At 37.2% G+C, this 13,210-nt stretch overlaps 1 long non-coding RNA gene across 1 annotated transcript; it reads left to right on the forward strand.

Moving 5' to 3' along the window:
• Window positions 1-223: 223 nt before the first annotated feature.
• Window positions 224-5,437, forward strand: LOC135154233 (uncharacterized). The gene is made up of 4 exons (XR_010293612.1): window positions 224-490; window positions 2,472-2,833; window positions 4,224-4,340; window positions 5,060-5,437. It is a non-coding gene; the product is annotated as an uncharacterized LOC135154233 (long non-coding RNA).
• The last annotated feature ends 7,773 nt before the right edge of the window (window positions 5,438-13,210 follow it).

The raw sequence follows: 13,210 nt of genomic DNA on the forward strand, positions 1-13,210 counted from the left end.
GATGTAACTGGCTCGTTCATATAACTCTTTTGTTAAAAATAAGCGAAACTTTGAAATGTCATAACTTTCTTTTTTTACATCCGATTTTGATGAAATTTTCAGCATTGTGCTTGTCTGATTTTTCCCTATTGATTCAAATCAAAATTTCTATGAGGTGGACTTGACCTCTAAATCAGACACGTCAATGCATGCACATCGTAATGAAACGATTGCAGTTCTGGGGCCCGTTTCATAAAACTTTTGACTTGCAACTGTAACATCTCCCATATCTATGGCAAATCTTGTTATTGCAATGGCAACTTGTCATAGTTGCAAATATCCGTTTCATAAAAGCTATGACAAATTGTTATCGTAAATAAAAATAAATAAATGAAAAATAGTTCGTGAACGAGCCTGATTTGCAGCTAACAGTCGGTTTTTTTCTTCACACACGTCGTCTGCGATAAAATTTTGATGGTGACAGAATTGAAGTAAAATTTGAATCGGAGATGTAAGTACTTTCTAATTATTGTATTTATTCAATTATTACATCATTTGATAAAGTAATAAATAAATCACTTCCGAAAGAATGACATTGATAATACATATCATATTTCCATCGTTTTCTACGAGGTAAACATGCATTTTGCCCGGGGATATCGTGGAGGCATCATCGAGATGCCGAGTGGTCGCTATCCCGGAGCTTCGGCGTAGTACACGGCAGTAGTGTTGATGTGTGTGGGGTGGAGCTCGAATGAGCGGCGTTGCGACTTTAGTTGCATCTGTCTTTCTTTCTGACTTTAGTCTTTAATTACCTAATTCAGTGCGATATGTGAACAGCTGTGTGAGAGTGAGCCTTTATTTTTTTGTGGCTTGGGTTGTTGTGGGCGACAAAAATACAGTCAAGTCTCGAGGAGCATTGATGGGTGTTGATAGGTGTTCACGCTCATGTTTGGCTTTGGCATATTTTTTTTTTTTTTTTTTTTTTTTTTTGGGGGGGGGGGTGACTGTCACAAATATTGTACTCTGTAACTGTGAGGGATTGTTTTTCTTATAGTTTTCAGGGGGGGGGTGGGTGGCTTGCGAGTATAAACAGTTTGGTGGCCAGACAGTAATAAAAAAAAAGGCAAAAAAATTTTTTTGTTGAAAGCTGTGAGTCAGTTAGCAAAAATTTGGGCCTTTTTTAGAGGATCTAAGACAGTACTTCTAGATCTAGACTCTATACAAAATCTGATTTTGTGATAGATTTCGAGTAACCCAGGCAACTGCGGCCCGCTGTACGGGCTGCAGCCCAGGAGCTGTCCGTGTATTACACGGACAGCTCCTGGGCTAGTTGGCAGACAAATGGGGTAGAATTGTGGTCACCATATCACCCCAAATTAAAGGGGGAAAATTATGCACTTGCCTCTATTACATGGATGAAGATCTATCGAGACACAATACTATCGTCGATGCATAAAGTGTAAGCTCAAAAAAGGCGAAAGTTATGTCGCTTTCGTTCTCCTGCTTTCAAAATTGAAAACAAAATGGCAGATCGATACCGGGGCTACTTTTGCTTTTTTGAGCTTACAGTTTATGCATCGACGTTAGGAATGTGTCTCTCAATAGACCATTTTTTTTAAAAATTTAGACAATACAACACTTCTATGTGTGAATCATATCTAAATGCATAACTATTAGTGTTGTATCCTAGGCTGGGTCAGCCGAGACAGAGACCGCTAAAAAAACTTGCATGTTTTTTGTTGAATTCAATTGACCATTGACCCCCCCTCAAGAAAAAAAAATAAATGAATAAATGAATGTAAAAAATTGAAAATAAATAAATAGAATAAATTAAAAAAACAGGCAAAATATATATATATTACCGGTATATATAATCTATAGAGAGGGGGGGGGGGGTGGGGTGGAATCTAGATCTAATAATAGTGTGTGCATTAGAAATTCACATTGCGTTGATGATGGACACAATTTATGTGCTGGAAATGACTGCATTTGTCAGGCCTCGGAGCCGAGACATCAAGACAGAGCGACCGAGGCCGAGAAATAAGGCTTCGAGGCCGAGGACGCAAATTCTGGTCCCGAGGCCGTCCTCGGTACACAACACTGATAGCTATAGAATCAGCATGCTCTCTATACCCTACAAGATTGATAACAAAGACATATGTGTTTCAACAAGAAATAATTGGTCAACGTATATCTGAATGGGGTATTGTACAGTACTATTGATCAACCAATGATACGAGTTGTATTCTGAGATTTAAATCCATGTTCCTCTTTGACCAATGTTGTCAAATAAAAACCTTGCTTTGAGCATAACATCCTCAAGGTGGTCTGAAATTCTATTAGAAGAAGGTACATGTACTCTTCTGTGGAAGTTCATTTTATGCTTTGACTGCTATATCTACAAGTTTTATTATCAATATACTAGTGTTCTGAAGTTGATGTGTTAATAATCAAATGTTTTAATGTTTATTCTACTTAAAGCATAATAGATGGCAGCAGGAGCAAATGTTGGTCGTGATGAGGCATATACCACCATCAACAATGCTGCAATTGCAGTCACCACCACCACTGCTGCCACCACCATCAGTGCTACTAATGCCACCACCACCAAGTCTGCTTCTGCCACTGCCATCACCATTGCCACCGCCACTACCAAGACCACTCCTGACACAAAGCCCCCAAGTCCTCAACTGACCAGATATTGCAGCTGGAGAAGGATAGACCAGGAACTTCAAAGCCAGGGCTTGCCGGTCTCCTACAATAAGAAAAATGCCAAGGGCCCATCTAATGAACTTGTTGCAGAATATTTGGCCACAGTTGTAGAAAAGCAGTGACTAACATGCAGCCACAGGTAAAAATCAATGTCAGATATGATGGATAGTCTTTGAAATATGGGTTGCAGAATGAATATCAGTAAAACCCATCATGATGTGCAATCTGAAAAGGCGGTGGGGGGGGGCTCAAAAATTTTCGCGATAAATCCACAACGTGAAAGATGGTGCCGCGTCATTATATGCCTTTATTTTAAAGATTCATGAGTTTTCAGACAAAATTTGTGACACATGGGTACCCGGTTCTGTAATTACGCAACGTTGTGTAAGTACATGTCAGAATTACTTTAAAATGTGATTTCATGAACAAATCCAATGCAAATTCTATTTCTAGCCAAAATTCATAATTGTATCATACCGGTAATTTTTATTTTTACTGATTAAAATCAATTACTTTCAAGTTGCTTATGATCAGAAAATTTTGTCAACAATATCAAAAAAAAGTAAAAAAAAAAAAACAACAAAGAAATACTTCAGAAAAAAAAAAATACAGATGAATGGAATTTGATATCATTTAACGTTTATGTGTCTGAACAAAAAAAAAACACTTCAAGGGCTTTGTTTATAGATTTCCAGCAAAATTCTAATTTCATGCATGAATAAGTAAAATTTATTAATTACAAATAAATTTGAATAATTTTAGAACGATCAAATATACAATTTTTTCATCTGTGACAGGCATGTTGCATTTTTTCACAAATGCGCAATTAACGGTCAAGATCTTGAGGGCCCCCACCCCCCCTATCTTTCCTGCCTCCAAAATACCCTGGCAGTCTTATTAGGGTTAGATTAGGTTTACATTAAAATATAAAATCCTTACAATGGATTTCAGTGGCGTAATGAGCCAAATATTTTGAGAGGGCTAAATATGGCGGATGGAACAAAAGTTCTCCAAAGATGCAAGAGAGCGAAGGGAGTGAGCAAAATTGTTGAACTTTTAAATACAGAAATCAAATTTTTAGAAAGATTTTGACGTAATCAGAAAATAATAGACTATTTCACCCTTTCCCATTCCCTTTTTTTTTCTTGGTCATGAAACATTGGGGGGGGGGGGCATTGCCCCCTCATCTATACACCAGTGATGGATTTAATACTTTTTGCATGTACGATGACAACGCTCTCTCTCTCTCCCTCACCCATCCTCACTACGTGTACATGTGTGTGCAAGATAAATTATGAGGAACAATTGCATAGCATATGAAGTGATGTTTCTCAACCAGAGATTCCTTATATATTATCTATTGTTGCATGTTTGCATTTTTGTTCATCATATTAACCCATCTTGATCCCTTTACCCCCCCCCCCCCCCCCATGATAAAAACTTTCTTTTGATATACATGCAATGTATACATGTGAGAAAGAAAAGTGCCAAACATTTTTTGAAAATTTCAATTTAATTTATTCCTTCAGGTGAGGCTTTGTCCACATTTCCAGATAGACACAAGATAGTATCAGAAAGCCATGCCAAAATCAACGACTGAAGGGTTTGGAGAGCCATACAAAGAGCCTAGAAATGTGATTTCACCTGTAAGTTAAACACTCTTGATTATAATTCTGATTCACTTTGGCATAGGAAGTATGTCACATGATAACAATTTGAATGATTTTTGTCTTCTTGATTTGCTCTTCGTCAAGAATCCAGTCCATATTTTAGAATTAAACTCTTAAGTTCAAGGTGTTAAATTGATATATATTTCTTTTACAGCTGCAAAAACAACAAACCAATATCAATCATTGGTAGATAATGTGACTTGCTTTCTCTTGCCAAAGTGGTACATGAATATTCTGCATTTCTATAATTATTGACCCCCACCACTACCACCTAAGATGCAACATGCCAAATTACTGCAAAGACATAGATGCTAGTTATTCACTTCATCATATTTTTAATTATTAATTTGTCAGCAAAGGAGTAATAGGACTCGGGTAGATTACCCGAGTAGCTCACATATTTTTTTTTTACTGGTAGACCCTTTACATTCATTTGTTGAATTGAGTTGATGCAAAATCAACTGAATGTAATGAGTACAAAAGCCTGTTAATAAACCTTACTAGGTGAGGCTATTCTGGTAGATCATCCCGGGGGGCGCCTGAGGATCTTGTCCATTTGGAGAAATCTTGCAAAGTATCGAAAGGTGCCTCCACCCCCCCCCCCCCCCAGTCTATTAAGGGTTAACAATGAAAATGAAATTAGGAATAACTTTGGTATCTTGCTTATATGCATTATAAATTAATTTCTATTTCAGGTACTTCAATCACATGAACAGCAGCAGGAGCAAAAACAGCAGCAACCACACAGGAGATGTAACGACAGCATTGACCAACAGCAACAACAACAGCAGCATAAACAATTTCTGCAGGAGGTGCAAAAACCACACCGGCAACCTCAACAACATCAAGATGTCCAACAACCACTCCGGGAACATTAACAGCAACCACAACTTCAGCAAGAGTTTCAACAAGCACATCAGCAAAAACCAACAGCACTTATGAAATGAATTTAATTGAAACTCAAAAGCCAATGAGGAAACATCTTTTACAAAATGAGACATCATTTGTTCATTCTTTTACAGGATAAAGGAAAGCTTTTTTGAAAGTGTAAATTTGCAGGAACACAATGTATGTTCCCTCTGTATCTATTTATTGAAATAAATTTGACTTAAAAAAGAATGAATGATGATTCAATAAAGATCTACTTTTTATTTGTCAATGAGTAAAAATACATGTATTTTCTATTTAGAATGACAAAAAGCAATTTATCAAATCAAAATCATCAAAAAATTGACCAATATGGCTCTTAGGCCCTCAAAATTGTTGGTATTTTGATGAAAAAGCTGTTTCTGCGGCAATATTTGACACAGCTCAAATAGCTGCGTCAAATTTGCCGCAGAAATTGTCATTTGCCGCAGCTCCTTGAGCTGCGTCAAATATTGCCGCTGAAATTGTCATTTGCCGCAGAAAGTATCTGCGGCAAAGTTTTATGAAACGGAAACTTGACGCTGTTTTAAGATTTGCCGCAGAAACACAGATTTGCCGCAGAAAATGGGAGTTGCCGCTGCGGCAAATGTTTTATGAAACGGGCCCCTAGTCTTCTTCTTCTTCTTCTTCTGCTTCTTCCACAAAATCCCATTTGTTTAACACATGGTGTTTGTTAGCTCTGCCCTGGCTCCGTCCCTCATCCAAATTCATCCAAACTTGGTAGACATGTTGTCCAGCATCCCTAGTTGTGCCCCTCGTCTTCATTTTTTCAAAATCACTCATGCATGACCATCTAGGCGCCATTTTGTAAATTTCAAGTCCATTTGCATACCATTACTAATCTCGTCCTAACTCCCGCATCCTGCATTCTACAGACTTCTAACAAATTGCTATAGATAGTCAAAGAGTTGTTCCATCATTTGCGACGTATAACCTGACCTTCAAAATGCCATCTTCATGCCCTAAATTCAAATCCGAAATAGCCTTCCTTCAAAAACGTCATATTTATTGAAATGTAAAGTCAAAAAATCGTAAAATGGCCATAACTTTCTTGTTTTTGTTCATTTCGAGCTCATATTTTCAGGAGTTGATACTGGTACAATATCATACATAGGAATTAGTTTTCACGCATCACTAAATTTCCGTTACTGAAATAGCGCCCTCTAAAGTTTCAAAAACGCTTATCTTTGAATGCTCCTCATTGCGTCATGCATGGCCAAACCCGTACCTTTTTTTAGATTTAGGGTGTTCAAGATATGCCCTTTCATGCCATTTAGAAAAAAATATACCTTACCACTGACGAAATATCTGAAAAATGCTCCCGAAAATCAGCAAAATACGCAAAAATGCACTATAATGCCAGCACAACTTCAACTTGCTCTTATTTCCTTATTATTGAAGTTTATCCTTTCTAACTTGGCAGATATGAGTATTGATATATACTTCAACCGTTCGTTAACCTTTTGTGACAGAAACTGACATAGAGCTGACGTCAGCTCAAAATTATTGTGCAAAACTGTCATTTTTAATGTCTTTCTTTATATGGCATTTACTTCCGGTCTATTGCTTGCGCAAAAATAAAAGTGGTATCAATGTCACCGCATTGGAATGCCCTATCCAGTGATACCAAATACGACATAGGTTACAACAGAAAATTTCAAGATAAGCCAATCTGAACACATGGTATACTACTCACAGTGCACATATTATCAACAACAGAATTGTACACAATGTCTATGGCATAACGTATTATGCATGCACATCGTTCTGCTATGTACTTTACACTGAGTTACGTTAATGAACTGTCAGGGAAATGTGTATGCTTATTCATATTACTCTCTGTGTCTTTCTCTCCCTTCTCTCTCTTTTATTTGAGCGGCCATATGGTCTAAAAATGGCCCAATGGACGAAATCCTTTTGACTTGAGAATGTAACTTCCTATGGAGGGCAAAATGTACCAAAATCCACTTTGATTAACATGTAATTTTTGTTAGTCCTCCCCTGCCTCCGCTCCTCATCCAAATTCATTCCTATTTGGTAGACATGTTGTCCATGATGCATTATTGTGTACCTCTTATTTCATTTTCTAAAATCATTCATGCATGACAGTGCATGCACCATTTTGAGTGAGTGACATCATCATCTCTCTCATTTGGATGTAACTGGCTCGTTCATATAACTATTTTGTTAAAAATAAGCGAAACTTTGAAATGTCATAACTTTCTTATTTTACATCCGATTTTGATGAAATTTTCAGCATTGTGCTTGTCTGATTTTTCCCTATTGATTCCAATCAATATTTTTCTGAGGTTGACTTGACCTTTCAATCAGACACGTCAATGCATGCACATCGTTCGGAAACGATTGCAGTTCTAGTTGCATTGACGCCCACTGGCGACAATGCATTGTTCTTGTTCCGTATTCCTATTCCGTCGTCTTCTTCTTTGCATTGACGCCCACTGGCGACAATGCATTGTTCTTGTTCCGTATTCCTATTCCGTCGTCTTCTTCTTCTTCTTCTTCCACCAAATCCCATTTGTTTAACACATGGTTTTTGTTAGCTCTACCCTGGCTCCGTCCCTCATCCAAATTCATCCAAACTTTGTAGACATGTCGTCAAGCATCCCTAGTTGTGCACCTCGTCTTCTATTTTCCAAAATCACTCATGCATGACCATCAAGGCGCCATTTTGTAAATTTCAAGTCCATTTGCATACCATTACTAATCTCGTCCTAACTCCCGCATCCTGCATGCTACAGACTTCTAACAAATTGCTATAGATAGTCAAAGAGTTGCTCCATCATTTGCGACGTATAATTTGACCTTCAAAATGCCATCTTCATGCCCTAAATTCAAATCCGAAATAGCCTTCCTTCAAAAACGTAATATTTATTGAAATGTAAAGTCAAAAAATCGTAAAATGGCCATAACTTTCTTGTTTTTATTCATTTCGAGCTCATATTTTCAGGAATTGATACTGGTAACATATCATACATAGGACTTAGTTTTCACGCATCACTGAATTTCCGTTACTGAAATAGCGCCCTCTAAAGTTTCAAAAACGCTTATCTTTGAATGCTCCTCATTGCGTCATGCATGGCCAAACCCGTACCCTTTTTTAGATTTAGGGTGTTCAAGATATGCCCTTTCATGCCATTTAGAAAAAAATATACCTTACCACTGACGAAATATCTGAAAAATGCTCCCGAAAATCAGCAAAATACGCAAAAATGCACTATAATGCCAGCACAACTTCAACTTGCTCTTATTTCCTTATTATAGAAGCTTATCCTTTCTAACTTGGCAGAAATGAGTATTGATATATACTATAACCGTTCGTCAACCTTTTGTAACAGAATCTGACAAAAATCTGACGTCAGCTTAAAATTATTGTGCAAAACCTTCATTTTTAATGTTTTTCTTTATATGGCATTTACTTCCGGTCTATTGCTTGAGCACAAATAAAAGTGGTATCAATGTCACCGCATTGGAATGCTCTATCCAGTGATACCAAATATGACATAGGTTACAACAGAAAATTTCAAGATAAGCCAATCTGAACACTGGTATACTACTCACGATGCATACATTATCAATAACAGAATTGTACACAATGTCTATGGCATAACGTATTATGCATGCACATCGTTCTGGTACGTACTTTACACTGAGTTACGTTAATGAACTCTCAGAGAAATTTGTACGCTTATTCATATCACTCTCTCTGTGTCTTTCTCTCCTTTCTCTCTCTTCGTTGAGCGGCCATATGGTCTAAAAATGGACGAAATCTGTTTAGCTCGAGAATGTAACTTCCTATGGAGGGCAAAATGTACCAAAATCCACTTTGATTAACATGTAATTTTTGTTGGTCCTCCCCTGCCTCCGCTCCTCATCCAAATTCATTCCGATTTGGTAGACATGTTGTCCATGATTCATTATTGTGTACCTCTTATTTCATTTTCTAAAATCATTCATGCATGACAGTGCATGCACCATTTTGAGTGAGTGACATCATCATCTCTCTCATTTGCATGTTACTGGCTCGTTCATATAACTATTTTGTTAGAAATAAGCGAAACTTTGAAATGTCATAACTTTCTTATTTTACATCCGATTTTGATGAAATTTTCAGCATTGTGCTTGTCTGATTTTTCCCTATTGATTCAAATCAACATTTTTCTGAGGTAGACTTGACCTCTAAATCAGACGCGTCAATGCATGCACATCGTAATGAAACGATTGCAGTTCTAGTCTTCTTCTTCTTCTTCTTCTTCCACAAAATCCCATTTGTTTAACACATGGTGTTTGTTAGCTCTGCCCTGGCTCCGTCCCTCGTCCAAATTCATCCAAACTTGGTAGACATGTTGTCCAGCATCCCTAGTTCTGCCCCTTGTCTTCCTTTTTTCAAAATCACTCATGCATGACCATCTAGGCGCCATTTTGTAAATTTCAAGTCCATTTGCATACCATTACTAATCTCGTCCTAACTCCCGCATCCTGCATTCTACAGACTTCTAACAAATTGCTATAGATAGTCAAAGAGTTGCCCCATCATTTGCGACGTATAACCTGACCTTCAAAATGCCATCTTCATGCCCTAAATTCAAATCCGAAATAGCCTTCCTTCAAAAACGTCATATTTATTGAAATGTAAAGTCAAAAAATCGTAAAATGGCCATAACTTTCTTGTTTTTATTCATTTCGAGCTCATATTTAGAGGAATTGATACTGGTACCACATCATACATAGGAATTAGTTTTCACGCATCACTGAATTTCCGTTACTGAAATAGCGCCCTCTAAAGTTTCAAAAACACTTATCTTTGAATGCTCCTCATTGCGTCATGCATGGCCAAACCCGTACCCTTTTTTAGATTTAGGGTGTTCAAGATATGCCCTTTCATGCCATTTAGAAAAAAATATACCTTACCACTGACGAAATATCTGAAAAATGCTCCCGAAAATCAGCAAAATACGCAAAAATGCACTATAATGCCAGCACAACTTGAACTTGCTCTTATTTCCTTATTATTGAAGTTTATCCTTTCTAACTTGGCAGATATGAGTATTGATATATACTTCAACCGTTCGTTAACCTTTTGTGACAGAAACTGACATAGAGCTGACGTCAGCTCAAAATTATTGTGCAAAACTGTCATTTTTAATGTCTTTCTTTATATGGCATTTACTTCCGGTCTATTGCTTGCGCAAAAATAAAAGTGGTATCAATGTCACCGCATTGAAATGCCCTATCCAGTGATACCAAATACGACATAGGTTACAACAGAAAATTTCAAGATAAGCCAATCTGAACACATGGTATACTACTCACAGTGCACACATTATCAACAACAGAATTGTACACAATGTCTATGGCATAACGTATTATGCATGCACATCGTTCTGCTATGTACTTTACACTGAGTTACGTTAATGAACTGTCAGGGAAATGTGTATGCTCATTCATATTACTCTCTGTGTCTTTCTCTCCCTTCTCTCTCTTTTTTTTGAGCGGCCATATGGTCTAAAGATGGCCCAATGGACGAAATCCTTTTGACTTGACAATGTAACTTCCTATGGAGGGCAAAATTTACCAAAATCCACTTTGATTAACATGTAATTTTTGTTAGTCCTCCCCTGCCTCCGCTCCTCATCCAAATTCATTCCGATTTGGTAGACATGTTGTCCATGATGCATTATTGTGTACCTCTTATTTCATTTTCTAAAATCATTCATGCATGACAGTGCATGCACCATTTTGAGTGAGTGACATCATCATCTCTCTCATTTGGATGTAACTGGCTCGTTCATATAACTCTTTTGTTAAAAATAAGCGAAACTTTGAAATGTCATAACTTTCTTTTTTTACATCCGATTTCGATGAAATTTTCAGCATTGTGCTTGTCTGCTTTTTCCCTATTGAATCAAATCAACATTTTTATGAGGTGGACTTGACCTCTAAATCAGACACGTCAATGCATGCACATCGTAATGAAACGATTGCAGTTCTAGTTGCATTGACGCCCACTGGCGACAATGCATTGTTCTTGTTCCGTATTCCTATTCCGTCGTCTTCTTCTTCTTCTTCTTCTGCTTCTTCCACAAAATCCCATTTGTTTAACACATGGTGTTTGTTAGCTCTGCCCTGGCTCCGTCCCTCATCCAAATTCATCCAAACTTGGTAGACATGTTGTCCAGCATCCCTAGTTGTGCCCCTCGTCTTCCTTTTTTCAAAATCACTCATGCATGACCATCTAGGCGCCATTTTGTAAATTTCAAGTCCATTTGCATACCATTACTAATCTCGTCCTAACTCCCGCATCCTGCATTCTACAGACTTCTAACAAATTGCTATAGATAGTCAAGGAGTTGCCCCATCATTTGCGACGTATAACCTGACCTTCAAAATGCCATCTTCATGCCCTAAATTTAAATCCGAAATAGCCTTCCTTCAAAAACGTCATATTTATTGAAATGTAAAGTAAAAAAATCGTAAAATGGCCATAACTTTCTTGTTTTTATTCATTTCGAGCTCATATTTTCAGGAATTGATACTGGTACCATATTATACATAGGAATTAGTTTTCACGCATCACTGAATTTCCTTTACTGAAATAGCGCCCTCTAAAGTTTCAAAAACGCTTATCTTTGAATGCTCCTCATTGCGTCATGCATGGCCAAACTCGTACCCTTTTTTAGATTTAGGGTGTTCAAGATATGCCCTTTCATGCCATTTAGAAAAAAATATACCTTACCACTGACGAAATATCTGAAAAATGCTCCCGAAAATCAGCAAAATACGCAAAAATGCACTATAATGCCAGCACAACTTCAACTTGCTCTTATTTCCTTATTATTGAAGCTTATACTTTCTAACTTGGCAGATATGAGTATTGATATATACTTTAACCGTTCGTTAACCTTTTGTGAAAGAAACTTACATAGAGCTCACGTCAGCTTAAAATTATTATGAAAAACTGTCATTTTTAATGTCTTTCTTTATATGGCATTTACTTCTGGTCTATTGCTTGCGCACAAATAAAAGTGGTATCAATGTCACCGCATTGGAATGCTCTATCCAGTGATACCAAATACGACATAGGTTACAACAGAAAATTTCAAGATAAGCCAATCTGAATACATGGTATACTACTCACAATGCACACATTATCAATAATAGAATTGTATACAATGTCTATGGCATAACGTATTATGCATGCTCATCGTTCTGATACGTACTTTACACTGAGTTACGTTAATGAACTGTCAGGGAAACTTATATGCTTGTTCATATCACCCTCTCTGTGTCTTTATTTCTCTTCGTTGAACAAATTGCTATAGATAGTCAAAGAGTTGCCCCATCATTTGCGACGTATAACCTGACCTTCAAAATGCCATCTTCATGCCCTAAATTCAAATCCGAAATAGCCTTCCTTCAAAAACGTCATATTTATTGAAATGTAAAGTCAAAAAATCGTAAAATGGCCATAACTTTCTTGTTTTTATTCATTTCGAGCTCATATTTTCAGGAATTGATACTGGTACCATATCATACATAGGAATTAGTTTTCACGCATCACTGAATTTCCGTTACTGAAATAGCGCCCTCTAAAGTTTCAAAAACGCTTATCTTTGAATGCTCCTCATTGCGTCATGCATGGCCAAACCCGTACCCTTTTTTAGATTTAGGGTGTTCAAGATATGCCCTTTCATGCCATTTAGAAAAAAATATACCTTACCACTGACGAAATATCTGAAAAATGCTCCCGAAAATCAGCAAAATTCGCAAAAATGCACTATAATGCCAGCACAACTTGAACTTGCTCTTATTTCCTTATTATTGAAGTTTATCCTTTCTAACTTGGCAGATATGAGTATTGATATATACTTCAATCGTTCGTTAACCTTTTGTGACAGAAA

This window comes from Lytechinus pictus, chromosome 5 (genome assembly GCF_037042905.1).
Source record: "Lytechinus pictus isolate F3 Inbred chromosome 5, Lp3.0, whole genome shotgun sequence".
Taxonomy (NCBI): Eukaryota; Metazoa; Echinodermata; class Echinoidea; order Temnopleuroida; family Toxopneustidae; genus Lytechinus; species Lytechinus pictus.